At 36.7% G+C, this 22,108-nt stretch overlaps 1 long non-coding RNA gene across 2 annotated transcripts; it reads left to right on the top strand.

Moving 5' to 3' along the window:
- The first annotated feature begins 1,768 nt into the window (after positions 1–1,768).
- Positions 1,769–6,297, top strand: LOC145824633 (uncharacterized). 2 transcript variants are annotated; one of them, XR_014366465.1, is made up of 4 exons: positions 1,769–2,308; positions 2,859–2,973; positions 5,047–5,215; positions 5,802–6,297. It is a non-coding gene; the product is annotated as an uncharacterized LOC145824633 (long non-coding RNA). The 2 variants fall into 2 exon arrangements; XR_014366464.1 differs by having other exon boundaries at positions 5,047–6,297.
- Positions 6,298–22,108: the final 15,811 nt, after the last annotated feature.

Genomic DNA, 22,108 nt, shown 5'->3' with positions numbered 1-22,108 from the left:
GTCATTCAGCCTCTAAGCCTCCCAAGCTACGTCCTTAGAGGTGGCATACCATCTGTACCTGAAAATGATGTCCCATAAAGGGTGAGCCAAAGGCCAGTAGAAATATACTAAACAAAATATGAGAAATAACTAAAATATTAGCATTTGATAAATGGTCAACACTTGCAAACCAACTTACAACACCTTTCAGTTCAACGACAAATACAACCGTTTTTCATTTCATTTTCCATTACTTATCCAATTCAGATTCATAAACATGGCTCATTATCTAGCCCAACAATTTCATGAGACTACAACTCATATTAAAACACTTCCGTTATCCACAATTCAAATGAGACTACATCTCATATTAAACACTTCACCACTTTATGCAAACGTAATTAATATTTCGGGACTTTCACCCTGGACAGTCCGGCCAACTTAGTTATCAATGGAGTCCATCCCCTATCTCCTCCCAAACAGGTTTGAGAGTGCATCCCCTATCTCCTTCCAAACCATGGAGTACATCCCATATCTCCTCCCACACAACATACATATATAATGTATTTAAACACTTATCATATACAATGATTAATCAATGCATATATTCGATGTATTATTCCAACCGTCATATTCAATGACATATTCCAGGTAATTAGTTTCAGTTTTTCCTAATCAACATACAGTGTCTACAACAATCAAGACTATCATCCACCGATAGCCCAAAGCAGTTATTTTTAAACAAAGAATATATTTATCAAACAAATAAAATATCAACATTTTCATAGGTGAGTGATTTATTTATCCAACTACACCATTCAATCTCATAAATTCCCAATTTCATGATTTCCAACACAATTTCATATTTCTCCAAATTAATTGTTTAAATTAATTATTCGATACATTTAGGACATTTTCCCCTCTTTTTCGAATATGAACCCTAAGGTTTCATTTCATCAATTTAACAACAATATTTCCATTTCCCAAGGTCTCACATACACATGGAGTTTAACAATTAAAAACCCCATTTTTATAACTTTAAGACAAACCCTAACTTTCTCAAAATTACCATAATCTACCATTTATACAAAATGACTAAAATCTATGTCAAAACTCATAAGAAGGAGTAGGGTATCCCTACCTCAAATGAAGAGACCCAATGGAGAAGATGGAGAAAACTCAAGATGTTCCAAACCCAAAAATTTTCGGATCAAAACGTAACCTACACCAAACTCTACATTTTTTATTTTTTATTATAACATATAGTATATCACTAAAAATAAATGAAAGAGTTTTTTATTTTTATTTTTTATTATAACATATAGTGGCCCTGTTTGGTAGAGCTTATTTTCACCTTATTTCAGTTTTTAGCTTAATTTAAACTATTTTGATATGTTTGGTTCAGCTTAACAATACAACTTATAATTTTTTGTAAATCAAAAATCAATTTATTCTTTAAATAAGAGAAAAAAAGTTTAATTTATAAGTCAAAAATTAATTTATATTCACAATTATAACTGTTAAGGTATAAGCTATAATACTCTCTCACAGCTATAATCAAACGGGGCCAGTATATCACTAACAACAATGATTTAGACCATTAAAAAATGCATCACTAATAGCACTAATACAATAGAAATGACAAAAAAAATAAAAACAAGGCATAAAAAATGAATGGGACCTACTGCCACGTCATTAGTACTTCTTTTAGTAATCTCCTTTTAGTGCTCCCAACCATTTTTCTATCACTAATAGGATTGTGGGGTTTAGTGGTTTTTTTTGGTTCGCCTCACTCGTCTGTGTCACCGAAAGCCCAAACCAAGTCTCTGGTTTTAGAGAGAGAAAGAGAGCTATTTTTTTTTTTTATTTTGATCTGGGAGAAAGAGAGCTAGATACAGGTGCTTGTAGAGAGAGAAACAAGCTGTTACATGTTCTATAGACAGAGAGAGAGAGGGAGAGAGAGAGAGAGAGAGGTTTTTTGGTTACAAAATCTGAAGATCTCTATTGTACTCAATTACTGAGACCTCTCTTATGATGGCTGAAACTCTGATCACACCCAATTCACACCCAGATGAGTCATCGGACCCTCCGGCTCCGCCGTCAATCGAATCTCTGTTCAGCAGAAAGTCGATTTCCACCCAGCGAAGAAGCCATTCTCTGGGTTCAGCAATGGCAGTGGAGGGTTTCGGTTGGAGACTCACGGAGGCTCGGTGCGTCGGGCCAGGGCAGTGGTCAATCGGGTCTGGTTGGGAAGAAACCAGATGGGTCGGAGTTTTTGGATGTTGGGTTGGATCCTGAGCTCAGTTTTGGGATTACTTTTCGGAGAATTGTGAGTAGTTGTTCAGTTGATATGAATATATATGTGTGTTGTGTTTTTGGTAATTTCTGCTTTGTATTGTTCTATATATGGTTTAACAGTCTTTTGCACTTTGTTCTAGATTTTGATTGGTTTAGCTTCTTGTTAATTTCTAAACATTTTTTCGCTGTTTGTATTGCTTGTTGTATACTTTTTCAGGTTTTTTTGTTTGTTTGTTTGTTGGGATTGGGTAGATTGCTAGTTTTTCAATTAGATTGTTTTTCTTTAAAATTCCTTCTCTAATTATTGGATTTGCTTATAGATTAGGCTTTTGGTTGATGGATGCTTTAGTTTGTGTTTTATTTTAATCTTTTTCAAGGGTTTATTGTGATTTTGCTATCTTTATTAGTTTGATTTGGTTTATCTGTATAATCAGCCATTACATTATTAATTTGTAGGTGTTTGATTATTTATATAGTTGTATATTTACATTTACTTTTATTAGTTTGAACTTTGTTGAATGTTGACTTGGTTTGAAGTTATCGGTTTGCTTAACTATTAGGATGGTATGCATAACTTACAGGGTGCAGGACTGGAAAATCTTGGAAATACTTGTTTTCTCAATTCGGTTATATAATGCCTCACATATACAGAGCCTTTAGCTGCATATTTACAAAGTGGGAAGCATCAAAATTCTTGTGAGTTTCTATCACCCTCTCTCCCCTCATCTTGCACACAATTTACTAGATGAATTGCACTCATGATTCTGTGATGCTATATTTTCATGTTCATTATATATTTCCAGAAAAATTTCTGAAGTTAACTGAACAATTGGTGATCCAAACCTTGATTGAAATGATCTAGGACAAACCCTACCTGAGCTTGGCTCAACCTTAAATACCCTGAATGCAAAATGGACAAAGACACAACCACTTGTCTTCTAATATGTATATATGTCCTTGACACAAGTACATTTTATTTTCTCATTGGTGGATTGTTTAGGTAAATACGTGTGCGCATGATGCATTTAAGTTTATGCACAAGTTTCATAAAATTGGACATACATGCTTAAACTTGAACTTGAATCAACCCATCTTATAAAACCCAGAACTTGGGCAGGCAACCCTACCTGTTTTGTGTTCTCATTCTCTTCCGCCAATGACCATGCCCATCACCTAAATTGGCCGTAGATATTCATAACCATTTTAGAGTACTCACCAATGAACTGCAGTCGTATGCCAATCATATAGATATTAATATGCTCCCAACCCTTAGAATCAATACTTGCTTGTTGAAGATGCATATGTAGGCAATCCAAAATTTTTAACGTTGAAACAGCTTATTGAGTTGGAAGAAGAGTACACATTTAGTAATTGTCTTTAATCTTTGTGCAATTTTTGCCAAAACAAGTAAATCAGTGGTGGAGTTTAGTTTTTTTTTTTTTTTTCCTGGAGTCAATCAACAACTAATTGATTATGCTAAATTTTAGTTTATATAAAATATATCAGTGCTAACTTTGCCACAATCTTATATATGTATATCCACTATCATAGAAAATGATGGAAAACAAAACCCTAGCATACAAAATTAATTCACTAAAAATTAAAACTAAACAATTGATTTCTACATAAATTACTTCATTTCAAAGAATTGATGAATTGAAAAAATTAAATTATTATTAAAGAAGTTTTAGTGAGACCAATAGTGGCAGTAGTGAAGAGATGCGATGCAGTGACGGTAGATGGAAGTGTTAGAGGACCGGGTAGGCCTAGAGTAACGTTGGCTAGCATTGTAAATAGAGATATGGATCTACTTAATTTGACTAACGAAATGGCCTTTGATAGAGTTACGTGGAGAAGAATAATTCATGTAGCTGACCCCATTTGATGGGACTTAAGACTTGGTTTGGTTTGGTTTATTAAAAAAGTTTTAGTTCAAGTTTTGTTTACTTATATCTTCATAACAAGTGAAAAATATGTCAATCACAAAGATGTAAACTCTTTTTAAGAATTATTTATGTCATGACGTGGGATATGCGACTTGAAAGTTCACTTAAAGAGATGCTTCTGAATATGATTTTAAGCATAGTTTCATATTTTAGGAATTTGATTCACTACTATTATTGGATGTTGACCATTGACTGGAAAAAAAAAATCCTGAAATATTTAAGAGAATACTAATAAATTGGCACCTATTCTTTTGAAAATTTCACTAAGGTCATTTGACTCCACTCAAGAGCATGTAGCTCTGCTTCTGAAGTCAATAATCAGAAAATCTTGACAATTTATAACTAATTATTGACTTTGTATCTACACAAGGAGAGAATACAATTACCTCCTGGGTATCTTACTATAACCTCAAATGTGCTTAATATTATCCTTTCTTTTTGTTTATTTGTGTGTATTTTTTGTCTTGTTTTAGTATTTCTCAAAGGGGATAAATTCTTTATTATTTTCTTGAAAAGGGCTAAGCATTTACCCCAAATTTGCTGTGCGGATAAAGTGAAAATTTGCACTCCATTTAGAGTTTCCCACACTCCACTTTGAGTGTGCTTTAAAATTCCAAAATGTTTGAAGAAATGGATTAGGTAACATGATAATGGACTGCTAATAGGTCTGCTGTTATTTTTCTTTTTATATTTTAAAGATTTTTTTTGGTTGTATATATGGTCTTCATTTTTTTTAATGTTGATTCCTATGTCTATAACATTTGTTTGTGTTAATATTAGTATTCTTCATACCTTAATTTATTTTTTCAATCGATTCATGAAGGTCGTACTGCTGGATTTTGTGCTTTGTGCTCTATACAGAAACATGTTAGCCTTGCCCTACAATTTACTGGGAGAAGCTTAGCACCAAAGGATCTTGTCTCAAACTTGCGGTGTATCCTTATATTGTTTTATCGTGAATCACTTTCTTGAATTTCTGTCAAAGTTGCAAGGTATTTATTTATTTATTTATTTTAAATTTTTAGCTTTATACATTTGAATGTATTCATTATCTGCTTTACTCCCTATAGTTCAAATAGGTTTTCACAAGAGAAATTTTTTTATGCACTGTGGGTGTTGAGTTAAAGTTTGAACATTGTGGAAGCGATTTTCCCTTTCTCTTTTATTGAAATTGTGCCAATGCATGTTTCTTTTTCATAACCATATAAGGAAAATATGAATTTTTGTATACAAACTAAGGTTTCAGGTAGCTCAGAAATCAAATTTTGTATCATTATAATTTTACCTTGGTTTGTATACAAAAATTCATGAATTATAATTTTACAAAAATTCATTATAATTTTACAAAAATTCATTATAATTTTACCTTGGTTTGTATACAAAAATTCATGAATTATAATTTTACCTTGTTTCTGGAACACGTTGCCTTTGGAAATAACCATGAATTTCATTGATATATAAATACTGACAATAATCTAGAAGAAGTTTTTGATGGATTTGCTCACAATAATATAGAAATCTATTAGCATTTGAGAATCTAGCTGTTTTCTTCATTAATAGTCTTGTTTTTATTTTCAGGTGAAATGCATGCAATGCTCTTTCTGCTCCAACAAGTTCGATCCATTCTTAGATTTAAGTCTTGAAATCAACAAGGCAGAATGGTTGCACAAGGCACTCATGCATTTTACTGCCAAGGAATATTTAGCTGGAGGAGAGGGACAGTATCAATGTCAAAGGTGCAAGCAAAAAGTAAAGGCTCTCAAATAGCCCTCTATTCACAAGGCCCCTTATGTTCTTGCCATCCACCTAAAGCGGTTTGGAACATATCAACCTGGGGAAAAGATTGACAATAAAGTTCTGTTTGGTCCCACATTGGACTTAAAACCTCTTGTCACTGCACCCTATGTAAGTGAACTTTTTATTGATGCCTGCTATAATACCCATAGCTTCTATAGGTATAGTGGAGAACCAATTTTGTTTAGTTGTAACCAAATTTCCAAATTTTGAATTTTCAATGCCTCCATTTTCTATTAATCTGGAAAGTTCATTGATTTGAACATGTTATGTCCACAAATTTGATATTGTCATTGACAATCAAATGGATTTTATGTTTTTGGAATTAACAAAAATTGGAATGGTTTCAAGCATACTAGCTGCCAATAGAAAACGGGCTTGAGAGGATATTGCACATACATAACAGGATTTAGCTTTTTGTATAGAACCTTGGCAAATGTGGAAACATGAACCAAATTAGAAGCATAATGGGGAATGACTTGAAAGCTTTCACCTGGTTATGCATTTACCAGGCATTTTCACCTGGTTTTTGATACATTTTCTTGCCAACCTTTTATTCCAGTTACCCACATGTTGTGTTGGTTTTATGGTAGGGCAAGCAACGTGATATTGGCATCTGGAACATGTATTGGGTGTGGTGACTTTGTGCCATGTTCAATCTCAGATGATAGATTTATTATGCTCAAAACTCATCCACACGTATAACACTTGAGTTACCAAAGGATGAATGATAAATTGCTAATAATTAAAAAAATCTGGTAATCAGATTTTTATGTTGCTAGACTGGGAAGATTACCCATTGCTTTGATTAACAGTGTCCCAATACAGAACCGTGGAATTCTTGTTTTATAAAAAAAATAAAAAAATTGATAAAATAGATCTTTCTCTCAGACAAGCCATATAGTGGATATTAACTATGCCACCAATAGCTGAGGAATACATAACTCTTTGGATCTGTAAATCAAAGTATAAAGAATGCAGCCGAAAAATATCTATATCATACCTTTGTGATGATAGAACCTCGTGGGTAAATTACGTGCTTCCAGAATCCGATAAACCAACCCAGCAGTGAAGTGATATTACAGAATGAATATCACCCACACAAATCACAGTGCAAATGACTTGATCGTTGTTCTTTGGAAGAGAGTCAGTATATGGGTAAAAACAGATCATACGTTGTTTCTCTCATAATCACCCATAACCCATATATCAGATATATAATATTTTATTATTATATATCCATATTAGTTAATAGAGATAATATCTGTATCCAGAGTGGTTATCCTAAATAGGTTTGAATTCAATTTCAAAACCTATTTGGATAAGATTCAAATTCAAATGGTCATGCCACATGGGCGCCCATTACTAACATCTCCCACTCGCACATGAGTTGGCATGACACTGCCACATCTCTATCTCGATCTCCCAAAAATAAACAATCTCATACTAGCCACTGCACCGTGCGACTGCTGAGAACACCTGCATGTGGGAGCTCTATACTAGAAACTCAAAATGAGCCAGCATAGAGACATCAACCCAAAAAGAATAGAAATAGTGTCTCATATACCCCAGACCCATCTAATTACACCGGTCCAAAAAACATCTCTAATCCCTCAAAAAGAGCATGTTTGACCCTCTCAATTCTTGCAATATATCCACACTCAATTCGCTTTTCATACAGAGCGATGTGAGTTGCCGGCAGTGAATATACAACGGTGGTGTAATACTAGATGATCTTCCCTTTGCCCTCATGCCATTTAGTTTAGGATTGACCGCTTTCCCAGTGATGTCCCTTAAGACCGAATCATACATGACCGCAGGCAACATACCAAAGTAGCAGAACATCAATCCCTTACCTTATGACATAGTCAAAAGTCACAAAAGGGTACATAGTGAAGTCATATCAATAATGACACGTAAGACTCACACGGTGAGGAAGTAGGGATCCTTTCTCTCACCTCATTACTCGGTCGCTAAGCACATATAGTATGAATACATGCTACGGTGGAGTAACTCTTCCATAAAGAGTGACGTCATACTCGATACACCGTACAGATATTAGTCTAGTCGCTTTCTAGCGCCTAACCCGAATTCTCTATTTGCTCGCCTTCTAGGCGCCAAATGAGATCTCGCATCTGGCTAATCATAACAGGCACAACATGGAAAGTGGGTACTAACATCCATGTTTGGTCCTTAACACGACCTCATCTTGGTTATAACCAAGGCGACATACATAGTGGATGATTTAAGCCTTTCTTGGCTTCAAATAAAAATAAACCACCAGTCTATCCTTGCTCGCTCCCAAGCGCCAAGGGCGATTGCTCGTGTGAGTGAGCCAATCTTGCCTGCTGACATCATCATCTGCTAATCATTATGACACAAACCATAATAGTGTCAACATCCCATCATCTCAAAATAAGTGATCGATTTAAAAAAAAATTGACCACAGCTTGCGCAATTATAGATTCCAAACATAAGCCTTATCAGCACCTCTTGCGATAAGTATATACAACGGAATCCACCATGTGCGCCTCACATGAAATGATTTAAGATCACTACCTCTTGCGCAATAACCTCTCTAAAGATATTTTTGGTGACCAATTTGCGTTCATTCTTAATGCGCCCAACTAGCGCAGATGCGCCCAACTAGCGCATTGAATTTTACAAGGAGCAAATTAATATGCTTCTAATAAAGCATTTTATCCACAGTCTAATGAGCAAGGTCAATGTCTAAACAACTCAGTTGACCATTTACCAAAGATAACACTTATCATGCCGAATACGCCCACATAGCGTACTTTAGGCTCCCACAACAAAGAAAATCAAGGAATATAGGTCCTCCCAAAGACAATCCGAGGATTCACTCAATAGCTAAGGCTCTGGCTTTTACCGATAGGTAAGTCAATGGATTTGCAATTTTGCATCTAGAATCATTCTAGGATATTCTCTATGTAAGTCATCGAAGACAAACCGAGAATTTTCCTAAAACAATCCCTAAGGATCGTACATCCGAGCATATAAATTACATCACCCATGTCCATCATATCTAAAATAGAGGACTGCCCACCCTAGGTGGCGACAACCTTATAAATTCCTGGCTCATAATGACTAAGTAAGGAAAAACTTCTTTTGGACCATTGATCATGCCTCAGTGGTCTTCATCGATCATCGTTGCCCTATCATGGCTTGACGAAATCTAAGAACCACTGTTTGGATAACTGCTTTAGGCTGTAAAAGATTTATTGGAACTAGCAACCTTTTTGCGCTCCTAACTTTTTACCTTAAAAGCAGAAGGTAAATCCCTACGGATCTACTTATCCAATTCTCTAATGAGAAATCGGGTCACAATGTCCACAAATCAATGTTCCGAACTTATGTCAATCATAGCCTAAGTCAAAATAACCTCACTCCCCAGGAGGAAGTCTTCTCATGGTCTACACTTTCCTCAATGGTGCGACTTTTCGGTATCTAGCGAGCCTTATGCCTCAACAATGACTATCCAAATTACGCATAACTTTATAACAGTTTTGCGTCATAATGGAAAGTCAACCAAATTATAAAAAATGGTTAATCCTCAAAGACTTTGTCTTAAACTGCGCAACATTGATCCACTTTCTAAAAATAGGGGACTAGAGCCTTAGGCATTATCCTAGGCTCTTTATCATCTTGCGCTGCAATCATGAATGTTTCCCTCTCAATCACCCAGTGATAACGTGGAAAATTTTCACATTTGCTACCACGCAACTAAGAATGTAGAGTATTCTTCTCTAATGGAGTAATCTATTAGTAGGCACATCGCTCCCACTGCCCCTAGGATATTGGAAATTTCTTTCCATTCTCAACTAGGCTACATAGAGCGCTATGCTTGGAATTCTCCATCTTATAGAGTTCCAAAAACTCTATTTACGTCACCTTTACTAATAAAACTTTATGTGACTTAGTTACACTACCACAAAGCTGCTTACCTATATGCACATGACCCGGAGGATTTGCATGACCGCATACAATAATGCGCCACACGACCCTTTGTGTTTACAAGACAGCATACAATAATGCGCTATAGAACCCTAGGTCTTAACTTCACAATCTTATGAGAAGTAACATAAAGATAAGCTGCTTAACGGTTACAGATCGCCCATAGATGGCTCTCCACTAACCTATTACTCAAAATTGGAGTGTAAAATCTGATATGGAGGGCTCTTAGTTAGGGATATAGGCAACAAACTAGTGCAATTTCCAATTGGGAAACATTTTGCGCCATTATCCACCTAACATTAATAATATTTAATTCCTTATTCTCTACTACACCATTGTGTTGTTGAGTACTAGGAATAATCAATTTTCTAAGCATCCATCTCTCTTCACAGAGTTTTCTAAAAATAACTCAAATAGATACTCGCCACCTTGGTCAAAACTAAAAACATGAATGCTGTTATCTAATTGATCTCAACCTCATATGTGCAATGTCAAAAATCATCTCAAAACTTTTAACTTATGGGAGATCAAATAGTCTTGACTCAGATGCGTATCGTGATCTATAAATGTGTCGAGATTGAGGCTTAGCTATCATACCCTTACACATATCTAGTCACAAATATCATAGTGGACTAAATGCGCCAAAACAAATGACCTTCTATGGCTTTCCTACTTACTTGTGCGCACCCATTGCGAACAAAGTTACACATTCACATGAGAGCAGGATGTCATAAGCGAGTGGGCCCGAGAAGGCCTACTCAAACCATTGTGTCATCATCTCATTAATGTGATTAAGTATAATAAGCCACTGGTTCATGACCAATGTCATAAACTAATTTCAATCATCTTAATGTGTGGGTTCTTGAAGACAAGTTTTAAAAGGTTTAGGCCCAACTAGGTAATGACTCACGACTAAGTCATATTCATTGGATCATAAAAGGGATGTCATGGAGATATCAACTGCGCCTAAGTCGCAAATTTAACTAGTAAGTGCTAATCCCCTGCACCTTCAAGTCAATTTTATTCTCCATACACTTTAATACATCTAGTTGAAAGATGACGATACTCCTCTTGCCATCTCTGTTTCTCGCTTTATAGTTACTTGCAATTAATTCTACTATCCACAAGAAGGAGAGAATAAGCTATCAACTATGACAGCTCCTGAAGTAACTTAAGCGCGAATTAAGCCAAAGAGTCTAATTCAACACAATGCTCTTACAAGCGATGCGTCAAATTCTTAGAGTCATAACAACCTTGTCAACCTTGATCTTTTCATTACTATGCTGCAACGTTTGCGCTTAGTGGTAAATGTTATTCAAAACGTTAGCCTAGTAAAGGAATCACACAAAGAAACACCTCATCCATGTCTCACACTCAAGTGTGGAAACAATAAGTGTCCAGACTTAGACAAGTTGGCAATGCTAATAGATTTTGCAGCCACTTGGCGCTAATCTTTTCACTTAGTGTTAATAGATTTTGCTGCTACTAAGCGCTAATCTTTTAATCTTCAAGTGATACTTCAACGCACACTATTATAGTGCATGAAATTTTTGCTCCATCCACTCCCAATAATTGGGTAGAGAGCAAAATGCTGCTCATACTGGCTACTCGTCTTACACTTAATGACTAATTTATTTAAGCTCGCATTTCTTGGATGATGTGACTCTTGAATGTTACTTCATCCAATGATGTAACATTATTTACAAGTCAAATTACAAAGTCAATCCGCGCAGCTCATTAGTCAAGATCATATACAGATCTATTGAGGGCTTACTAATTTCATAACTCCAAAACTCGCCAACCAAAACTATGTAGCGTGCCGCTACACATTAGTTTTTATTGTGCCAAACAAGGCAACAAAACCACGGCGACTTTGAGTCATATTTCCTTACTTTGGCTCAATTAAGGTTTGACCTAAAGTCTCCAAGACTTTTGCTCATCTAAAGAATGGGATTAGTTTGTTCACATTTGAACATCTCTACTAAGTCTAGGTCAACCAAAATAACTTCCATAAGCTAAATCAATTTAGAGAGAAATTCACATTGGGATTAATTTGATTAGCATAATATAATTTTGCCGCAAAAATCTAAATTAAATAGTGACAATATTACACAAGTCGCAAGATCGAAAATCCGCTATGCTCGTAATCATCTCTTGCGCCACATGTGACAATTATCCAAAATTTAATTTAATTTATGCGCAAAATATTAGTTTTCGGGAGTTAATCTACAAAGATTTCTCTCAACCGAATAACCTCCCACTGACTATGACATATACAAAGTATGATAAATTCCATACAATAGCATCTTAATGTAAATTTACAAATAACTCATGCTATATTCATTTAATAATGGAATTCTAATAAATAAATAAATAAATAATCATGCTCCTCTAATTACAACATATTACAAACCCAAAAAAAAATATGCTGTATTTAATATTCAAATTATGCCATGACAGAAAGTATATCATACTGAAATTTTCTGGAATTTTTCTGGTATTTTTTGGAATTTTAAATAACTAATAAACACACATAAAATCAGAAATAAATATTCCAGAATCTGATAAAATGTTATAACTATACCAGTAAATAGTAAACTATATCAATAGTCTACAATAAAAAATTCAGCCCCAGAAAATTATTTATGCAATACCAGAAGCATTTTAAAGCATAAAACATGAATTATTAACACAGAAAAAATATTTTATATTTTCGTAAAATTTTCAAAATTTTACAGAATATAGAAAAATTAATTCTGAGTCTAACAGTACCAACCATGCTTAAAACAAAGCTATAACGAATAAATTATGGCCAATTAACGCAATTCAGAATTAAAAACAAACAAACAGAGCCTTAGAGCCAAGCCAGGCGGGAAAAACGGCTCGGCTCGGCTCGGCTCGCCGCCGCTCAGCGCAACTCGGCGCGAGTCGGCTCAAGGAACGGCTCGACGCACGGCTCAAACGCGGCTCGGCGCTCGGCTCCAGCACGCGGCGCGCGTACGAGGCGCGGACGGCGTGCGCGTGGACAGCGCCGCTGACGCGCGAGTGATGGCGCGTGCAGGCGCGTCTGTAGGGCGTCTGGCGCGTGTGGGCGCGTGGCTGCGGCTCACGGCGTCAGGTGGCGCGTGAATACCACGAGCCGCCTTCCAGGGTGTTTTGTAGTCCGATTTTTGTACTGCCGGACTCCTTTTTTCAAAATAAAACCGTTTATGGTATGAAAAAAGACATTAATGAACATAAAAAACATATTTATGCTCTTAATCTAATCAAAGTAGATTTTTTTTTTCTCCTTTACAAACATTCATGTATATAATGTAAACATACACATGTAAAAATATACACATGATTAAAGGAAACACGAAAATATCCATCAATGGCTCTGATACCAATGTAAATCAAAGTATAAAGAATGCAGCGGAAAAATATCTATATCATACCTTTGTGATGATAGAACCTCGTGGGTAAATTACGTGCTTCCAGAATCCGATAAACCAACCCAGCAGTGAAGTGATATTACAGAATGAATATCACCCACACAAATCACAGTGCAAATGACTTGATCGTTGTTCTTTGGGAGAGAGTCAGTATATGGGTAAAAACAGATCATACGTTGTTTCTCTCATAATCACCCATAACCCATATATCAGATATATAATATTTTATTATTATATATCCATATTAGTTAATGGAGATAATATCTGTATCCAGAGTGGTTATCCTAAATAGGTTTGAATTCAATTTCAAAACCTATTTGGATAAGATTCAAATTCAAATTCAAATGGTCATGCCACATGGGCGCCCATTACTAATAGGATCTATGAACTAGAAACAACTTGTCCTTATTGTTTTATTATTGCAGTTTTAAATACCATGCCTTTGGTTCAAATCTCAGTACGAAGCCAAATCTAACAGTTACTAGGCAATCTGAAAACCCCTTCTGGGCTCATAACACAGCAGCCATGGTCTTACCACCCACCCTTTGTGTTCACAAATAAATTCTTCTTTTCTCTTTATAGATATCCCTTTTTTCCCTGTGTTTGAAGAAATTTTTTCATCTCTTGGTTTTCTATTATTAATTTGTTGATTATGATTTTCTAACATCATTTGAGTTTGGTGATCATGCAAAATTAATTTAGGAAGATGGTTGAAGTTAGATCATTCAAATTATCTCTCTTAACTCATCGGGTGATACTCATGGAATTGTGGTAAGATGCAAAATTGAACAATATAAAAAAGTATCACACGATTCTAGTTACAAGCTGATGTCGACACACTATATCTTAAGCCATACAATATGAGATAAATCGAACAATACATACAATTATTGTACGATTCTAACAACATTGCATAATACCTATGTGTCTCAAACTAGTCACCTTGATAAGATTGTTGCAATATGCCCCGCCAATTTCTTTAGACCCCACTTATTCATATTTTTATTACCATTTTGCCCTAGCACAAAATACCTATTTTATCTTTATCCCTAACCACTCAAGCTCTACCTCTACCTCTACCTCATTCCCACATCATCCATTAGTTGCTCTGGCCTTTCCCTTGCCCTTCTCCTTGCTTTAGCAACCATCTCCCACCCGTCCCTTGCTCTTTCCCACCCTCACCCACCCTTTCCCAGACCATCCTCGGCACCTGCCCCACCACTTCCCCTTCTCTCTCTCTCTCTCTCTCTCTCTCTCACTCAGTTAGAGGGGAGGCCGTTAGAGGTTGGAGAGGACTAGGGTGGCACATGGAGGGTGGGGGCTACGGAGGTGGCAGGGAGTTAAAAGAGTCTGAGGGAGGATAGGGAAGGGATGCTAATGGTGGTGCTGGAGGTGGGAAAGGGTTGTGGAGTGGCGGTCAAAGCTGTTGAGGGACAGGGGGATGGTTGTTGGAGCTAGTGGTAGTGGGTTGTGTGTGGGGTGGGTAGGATTACGGTTTGCTAGTGGATGACACTTTTGGTATTAAGTGGGGTGTCTAAAGAAAAATAAAAAAATCAAAATTTGTTGGTGGGTGCTCTAAGAAATTTGGTGAGGCTATTAGCAACACTCCCTTGATGAAATGATTTACTTTGGTGTGACCTTACTACCCTTGGTTGAATTTGTTAATGATTTCCTAGAAATATGATTTGGTAGGACATTAAATTGCAATGTTGCCATAACATTACCCCTAACCACAACTTTATTTGTTGATTCTAAACCATCAGCCGATTCATACCTCCACTTAGTTTCACCCAAGCTTCAATCTGGTCATGGATAGATAACCTAGCTTCACATCCACTAACAGTGACAGTTACCCTATGGAGATTTGCTTTTGCTATGGCTCTGGTGGGTTCCCTTAATCAAAGCCACTACCTATTTGCTGGGAAAGGCTATTTCACAAAATGAACTCTCAATTATTTCATGGATCCTATTTCTATTTTTGTGAAGGACTCATGACCAAGGGGATTCTTTCTTGTACAAATGGTACTTTTAACTTGGAATGAGTGTTGGCACATAAATTTGGCAAATTTATGTTTAAATTTCAAATACAGTCAATGACACACATAGAGCCTATGATAAGATTGTTGTAGGCAATCACTTTCCAAATTGATCAACTTGCTCCGTTGAAGTGTATAAATAAAACGACGTCGTATCTCAACGACGTTATTCAAGATGCTCAAATGACACGTGGAGTCTACAAAAAATGACACGTGGAGTCTATAAAAGATGACACCTGTAGAGCCTACAGTAAGGACACCACACAGGATGAAATCCTAAAGATCAATTCGGCTAATCAGATATATGATTAATCATATAGCGCTATCATTCAAAATTCAAATGGTGCTATCGTTCAATTTGAAATTCAAATTGAGGATGAGGCATTCTTATCACCTGGATGGCCCTCTATAAATATGAGGACCATCACACAAGATCAGGGATTAGAAAATTAGAAGTGAGAAGATCAGAGAGAAAAAGAAATCAAGAGCTAAAGAAGTCGTTACAAGAAAGAAGAAGAGAATCCTAGAGAACTCAAGAGCCTACGCTACAAACGCAGAATGGCGATGAATAGGAAAAGGGTTCCAAACCCAAGAATTGTACTTTGTATTCGAGGGTTCAAAACCCATAACAATTTCAATAAAATATTTATTTTTCTTGAATTGTCTTCTGTTATTTATTTTGTTCTTCATCAATCGGAGGTTTCATTTATATAAAATGTGTAATTAACGATTTAGAATACAGATCGGAAATAGGAATTTGCTATTCAAATAATTAACATTGCTTAGTCCAAAAACTAAACGATGGACATTTGTAATATAAAATTTTGAAATGTGTTGAAACACTTAGGCTGTGTTTGGAATGATTTCCAAACAATGATTCTACACCCATATTCCAATATGATGTTTGGAACGAATTCTCAAATCACATTTCCACAACATTTAGAAAACTTTGTAGAAAACTCTGTGTGGAGCGTGTTTTTCAAATTTGGCTTAACCGGTCGTCCCACCGGTCGTTCGGCCGGTTAAGCGGAACGGCGCAATTTTTATTTATTTATTTATTTATTTTGCAATTGACCTATGTTAATTTTTATATATTTGAAAAAAATATTTTTTGAATTTTTTAAAATTTTTTATGTGCTTTAATAGAATTTTGAGTTGTATGTTTGGTTATGAGTTGTAAGTTTTGTATCAAATATCATATGTCACATTAAAAATTCCCCCACTCAATTCAAAACTCTTTTACCAAATAAATTTTCCATACTCAAATCATAATTCCAAAACTCACAAACTCAAAATATAACTCCTACTCTCAAATCATATTTAGAAAGCTCTATTAAACGCAACCTTCATGTTTCAAAATTTGTGTCTACAAATTCTGGCACGCCTAGTGGGACCTATTTCTCCTCCCATCTTTTGAAGAACAAAAATATATATATATATATATATATATATTTGAAACTTACTGATGTATTCTTTTGTTATAGGAATGCTGAAGCAACTGTCATGAGACAAACCTACACTCCAATGGTTCTGAAATCACCAAGGGTGGAGATAGCACCCATCACCCAAGGGGCTCCAGAGCGAATGCTCTTGGCTGCCCCTATCACGAACCAAACCTGTCCCTAAAAGTTTGGACATGACCGGCTTGTACTTAGGTCTTAAAACAAAATAGTCAATAAATAATTTATACAATATCGGGGCCTCAAACGAAAGCAAATATAATGACAAAAAGAAACGTCCATTGAGCGGTGTCTAAATGCCAGGACCTTAGTACACACATCATATACATCCACATTAATATATATACCGTTCATAAAACAACAAGTCCACGACATGCCAAGATCCATAATTTACATATTAGCAATGTATCTATATCCGTAGCAGAGTGGAATATACAAAAGAAACCCAAAATAAAACAAAAGGGTTTCAATTGGGAGGCTTGACAAAACTGGACCAACAAAAGATTCCTGGAGCTGACCTAGGGCTGGCCTCTAGGCTGCTCACCTACATAAATATACATAAAAATAAAGTGGGCAGGGCTCAATGAATAATAGCAATGTAAGGAGGTTAGGTGAATGAGCATAGCCTTGAAGAATATATACGTACACATATTTTTATATAAAACCATATCCATAGTTCAAAATGGCCTCAAGCCTATATTTAATACAGAACGACCTCGGGCCCACAGATGATATAAAACGGCCTTAGGCCCAGCATAGTACGGAATGGCCTTAGGCCCAATATAACAACAGCTGTCCAGAACAATATGGGGTAGATGGAACATCAGCATGTGTCCACCTCCCTTGGCCTTAGAACCATTAGTCATATGCAATCCATATCATTACAGAGTAGATGGAACATCGGCATGTCCCTATCTCCCTCGGCCTTAGGGCCATGAGTCATAAACAATTCATATCATAACGGCCACGAGCCCATCTTTATTATTAGAAACACAACAACCTTGGGTCCATAACAATGACATTGTGCAATCATCTTAATTATTCCCAATCAAAATACCATAGCAATAACATGTGCCATTCACGAGTAAAATTATAATTACAGAAATAAGTAAAACATATCATTACACTATTATTACTCACTGTGATGTGGATGAACAATGATCCCTTCTTGTACGTGACCTAGAGTGGTATCTCTTGAAACCCCTTCTAATTCCTTGAATCTCCAAGCCCTAATTGATTCTCTTCTTTCTCCCTCTCTTTTCACCTCTTTCCCTTCTCTAGAACTCTCTCTCTCAGAGGAGATATTTTGTCTAAGTGTTGCCTCTAGCTCATGGTCTCATATATCTAACTAAGGCTTACACTTATTTAAGCGTACAAAGCAAGTTTAATTAAGGTTAGCCCAATTAATTCAATTTAATTCATTACGAATCGTATAGCGATCCCGGGTTTACCCTTGTTATACCGTGATCCGGACATGTGTCCGTGGATGTTAGTAGTTGTTTATTATTTTGTTTACATCCTTTTTACTTCGTGTTTGAGTTATAGGATGTGTTGGGCGGGTTTGTTATAGGTTGGTTGAGTTTAGAAACCAAAACTAGTTGCCCAGATTTTGACCTATACGCTCGAGCGTGGGTTTTTGCGCTCGAGCGGAGATTACACCCATTCAGTATTTTTCCTGTGCAGCGTTGTACGCTCGAGCGTGGTATTGGCCGCTCGAGCGGGGTTGTCTGAGTGACGCTCGAGCGTAGAGTTGGAAGCTCGAGCGGAGGCCTGGTTCTGTATAAATGCTGGGAGAGTGCAACCGGCGCTCGAGCGGAAGTTTGGACGCTCGAGCGGGAGTCTGTGAGTGACGCTCGAGCGGTGTGTTTTACGCTCGAGCGGGAGACTGGGTTTAAGTCCCGAAATTGTGACTTTTCAAATCACTTTTTACTTTCTCTTCTCTCTCTTACTTTTCCAAAATCACCATTGTTGAGCCTCTCACTCTAGACTCTACCTTCTCTCTAGGTTTTGATCTAGTAGGAGTGATTTGCTCATCTTTGGCCTTTACAAAAAAGTTGTTGATCGTCAAGGGCTTCATTTTAATCTGAAAATCTCGGGTTTTGGAGCACGTTGAGTTTTGTCGTCTTCTCCTTTGGGACTCCGGATTTGAGGTAGGGATATGCTACTCCTCTCTATGGATTTTGTCTTTAAATTTTAGTATTTTGAGATGTTGGGGTTGGTTTGGTAATTTGGTGAAAGTTTGGGACTTTTGTGTAATTTTACAAAAGTTGGGGTTTTATTCATAGTAAACCTATATGCAAGTTTGGCATGGAGAAATGGAATAAATGTTAAATCATTGATGAAAATGGGACCTAAGGGTTGAAATGTTAATTATGGGAATTGACCTAATTACATTGTTTAATTAATTGGGATAATTAATTGAGAAGAATGAGGAAATGAAATGTTGATTGAATATCCATTGTGCACTTATTTTCTGTTTAGAAATAACTGCTTTGGGCTATCGGTGGAGGATAGTCGTGATTGTTGTAAACAATGCATGATGATTAGGCAAACTGAAACTAATCTTGAAATGTGTCATGGAACTTGACGGTTGATAGAATACATTAATTATATGTATTGAGTGATTGTATATAGAACCATTGTGTTTGTATACGTTATGTGTAGAGGAGGAGAAAGGGGATGTACTCCGCGGTTTAGGGGAAGATAGGGGATGTACCTCTAAACCGGATAGTGTTGGGAGAAGATAGGGGATGAACTCCGTAGATACAGCTCATATGCTTGTCTAGAGAAGTGGAGATAGAGCTCATATGCTTATCTTGTGAAGTGTGGATATAGCTTATATGCTTATCTGTGGATATTGTTGTTATACATATCTGTTGTTGAATGTGGATATAGCTTATATGCTTGAATGTGGATATTGTTGCTATACATATCTGTTGAGAATGTGGGTAGTGCTCATATGCCTATCCGTTGAAAAAGGGAAAATGAAAGGTAACTTGGACTCATAAGTCGTATGACATAAATTTGTGATTTATGTGATTGTATCAGTGTTGGCCAACTATCAATTGCTAGTATTTTAGTCATTGTCCATGGTTGGTTTAGTGTATTTCTACTGGGCTGTGGCTCACCCTATATGGGAATATCATTTTCAGGTACAGGAAGCATGCCACCTCCAAGGACATAGCTTGGAAGGCTAGAGGCGGACACAGTTTTGTCGTTTTACTTTTTGGTGTATTACATGTAACTTCAAGCCAAGGGCTTAATGTGTACGAGTTAGTACTCCTTTGTTGTAACCAAGTGTTAACTTGGAAAGCTGTAAGCCCGTAGGGCATTTTGTTTTGATGTTAACATGTAATACTAATGTAATGGAACTCTAATGAATAAAGGAATGTGGTTAGTTTATATATCAACGCATGTCTTAATTGCTGGGTTTAATGTTACAATTTTGAGGGCGTTACAAATCGAATTTTTACAAAACTTCATATAATGTCCTAAAAATCATGCTAATCATAACGGTAAAGTCAATTCCGGGTTATCGCACCTTTAAGGCTTTCAATTTCCAATCCAAATGTCTCAATTTCAACAGATTTTTCTCATAATCGACAGATATAATGTCATAAGCATATAATCCACATAATTAAACACAAATTCACATGTAATTTCACATCAAGCATCCAGTCACACATATAATTAAAGATGTAGCGCATATAGAAGGGTCGGGTTATTACAGTCCCAAAGGTAGAACCAGCGAAATCCTAGAAAGATGCACTTCTTTCCCCTATCGCCCAAGGGGCTTCAGAGCGAAAGCTCTTGGCTGTCCTGAAGGTAACTGGTGTGACGAAGAAGGTCACACTTCTTCAGAAAGCCGAAAGTTTGAGAAAGATTGCTGAAGATTATGTGAAAGTATTGAAGCAGTATGCAATCGTGAGGACCACAGCCCGAACAAAGAGCTTTCTAATTCAGGCAAAGGAGGCTAATCAGTTTACAACTACAGTCTTCGTTGCAGCTTCAACGGGGGCAACAAAAAATAATGTGGCCCAACTATTCAAAAGGGTAGAAGACTCCATTAAAATGGCGGAGCCTGTCCAGAAGAGGGCCTCTGCTGAAAACATGGCCATCATTAGGGCCATTAGAAGGGTAATGACCCAAACTCCTGTTGATGGAAAAAAGGCCCCTATTGTTGAAAAAACAATTGCGGCCTACAAACCGACAGTTCTGTTTAGAGCACAAAATCGGTCAAACCAAATCTCAGTTGGCTCGACAAGGTTCGAATAAGGAACACCCGTTGGCCCGACGAGATTTGAATCAACATCAACTGGTCCGCCTTAAAAATGTAGGGATTGTTTTGAAAATTCATTAGGAATTTGCAAAAACGCAAACGGTTCCTTCTATGTCCCTAGGGGTTCGACTTGATATGTCATAAAAGGTCCAGTTTCAAAAAGACAAAGGCGAAGAAAAAATAAGGCCTTAAAGAAATTGGAATTAAGAACAGTGGGGACAAATGTTATATGAGCTATTGAAAGGGCTATCTTGAAAGATGAACGCTAAAAACAAATTGAAAGTCCTGTTTTTGTTGGAAAGTCAAAGGTGGAGAAAGGTAAGCAGCCCTTGGAAAATATTTCTACTTTGATCGAACTATCTGTGGAGGGAATAAGAAAAGGGCCTGTAACAAGGTCTGTAACCCGTAAGGCTTAAAACAAAGCATCGCAGTCACATGCTTCAAATATGAGTAATGTTGTGGGAGTTGATAATCCTTTGTATGTACAAAATGATTCCATCTCGTTTGTTTCAACGAATACTGGAAACAATAAATTGACTGAGGTGATGTCAACAAAGTCGCAGTTATGATGACTGAGGTTGAGAAAGAAGGTGAAAATTCGCAGGTCCAACAAGACCAAGGTCTCAAGGAAAAATTAGTGGCCCTACAAGAACAACTTGAGAGAAGAGAATGGGAAATGGCTGCTATGTTGGAGCAAATACAACAGTTGCAGGCTCAAATGACAAGAACAGGAAGTGCACCCAAACAAATGGCACAACCTGTTGTGGGGACATCCGTAGGCATACAAAGCACACTAGCCCCAGGGGGCAATGGTCCTTGTTACTCTGATATAACCAGTGGTGGTATGAATCCAATGCTCTTCGCCATTATTGATGATATGGTGAGGAGACAAGTAAAGAAAGTTGAG

Source organism: Camellia sinensis, chromosome 4 (assembly GCF_055761805.1).
Source record: "Camellia sinensis isolate YWXY chromosome 4, ASM5576180v1, whole genome shotgun sequence".
Taxonomy (NCBI): Eukaryota; Viridiplantae; Streptophyta; class Magnoliopsida; order Ericales; family Theaceae; genus Camellia; species Camellia sinensis.
Note: the sequence above shows the minus strand (reverse complement) of the source record. Positions and strands in the feature narration are given on the sequence as shown.